Below are 1,524 nucleotides of genomic sequence, written 5' to 3'. Positions count from 1 at the left end.
TCAGAGACAGATGTATGTGGAGCTTGTTAATCCCTGGCAAAATCCATTTGGATATCTCCAGATAACTTAATCAACAGGGTCTTTAGCTTTGAAAGTGTCACAGGTGGTGCCGATACTGTTTAAACATGTCAATTTAATTTGGACAAATTATTCTTTTGTTAGGTTCAACCCAGTGCTCTGGTGGTTCAGAAGGATGTGGGGTACAGAAATTCAACTAAGATCATTAGTTCAGTTTCTTCACTCAACATAAAGATTCTTGATTTTACAGACTTAGGTCCTGTAAGAGAAACGAGCCGCAAAGTATCACCAGTCAAAAGGGGTGACCCATTTAAAGAATAATCTGTTTGGAACACTGACACCTTTCAATGGGACTCTTTGAAATCCAGCTACCCCAAGTTTGTGTTTTTTTAAGTGGGATACCACTCCAGTAATTCATGAATCTATTTCCTTGGAGTAGAAAGAGGGTAATGGGGCATTTTGACATTTCTCCTCTCTCCCACCCATGATCGCAAAATTCATTAGCTGTTCTTCTCTAAACTAGGCAGAATGTTTTAAGCAAAATTCTCCTGATGAAACATCCTCCTTTGGAATTAAAAAGCAAAAAAATAAATAAAAAAATAAACAAGTAAAAGAAAGTGATACAGAAACTGGAAGCCAGGGATGATGTAAAACCTCTCTTCTGCTCCAAAACTTTCGGGAAACACAGACCACTACTCCCTCAAGGGTTCTTAAACATGATTAGAACATTTAATTATGACAAAATTGATTTTCTTTCTCATGGTTTTAAGACCATAACTGCAGAGGACCTATGGAGAAATGAATGACGATACTCTATTAGCGTGCAAGTGCCTCTGTTTGTTTGGGCAAACATGACAGGTGCCTGGAATGAGGAATCTGTGCATGGACTGTCAGCTGAGCCCTGGGCTGGGAGCCAGGTTGAGTTTCTGAAGGTATAGGTCTGTGTGCATACAGACTGTTCCCAAGGCGCAAGGGGAAGATCTGTTTGCATAGGTTGATTTAAAACAATGTTTCTGTCTCCAATAATATGCAAAGCACATGGCTCTGAATGAAAACATGACTTACTGTATCCTTAAGAGTACCCTAAATACAACCATTTGGTTCCTATGTCTATAGGATGCCAAACCAGCTAAGTAATGTTTTCCTTCATTTGACTTTAGTTTGTTGCTTCTTTGAGCAACAATTTTGGTATTTGTATAGACAGGCTAGAAAGGGTATTTTCAGGAATCTAGAAAATGTTTAGTTATTATTACAATGTGCCCTTGAGCTTTATTACCTATTTACAATATTCATATAATAAATTATTTATTATAGATTTAAAATAATTAAACAGATAATTAGCTCTACCTCTAACCTATGCAGGGTTGTAGTAATCCCCATGAGTGATAAAGTGAAATCAACAAGCAGATAGTAAACCAACAGTTAGATGGAGTACCCTTAGGTTGATAACCATTGGATTTGTGCTATCGAAGAACTGTATTTCATTTTTCTTTCAATTCCAAACAT

Source organism: Trichechus manatus, unplaced genomic scaffold (assembly GCF_000243295.1).
Source record: "Trichechus manatus latirostris isolate Lorelei unplaced genomic scaffold, TriManLat1.0 scaffold00080, whole genome shotgun sequence".
Taxonomy (NCBI): Eukaryota; Metazoa; Chordata; class Mammalia; order Sirenia; family Trichechidae; genus Trichechus; species Trichechus manatus.
Note: the sequence above shows the minus strand (reverse complement) of the source record.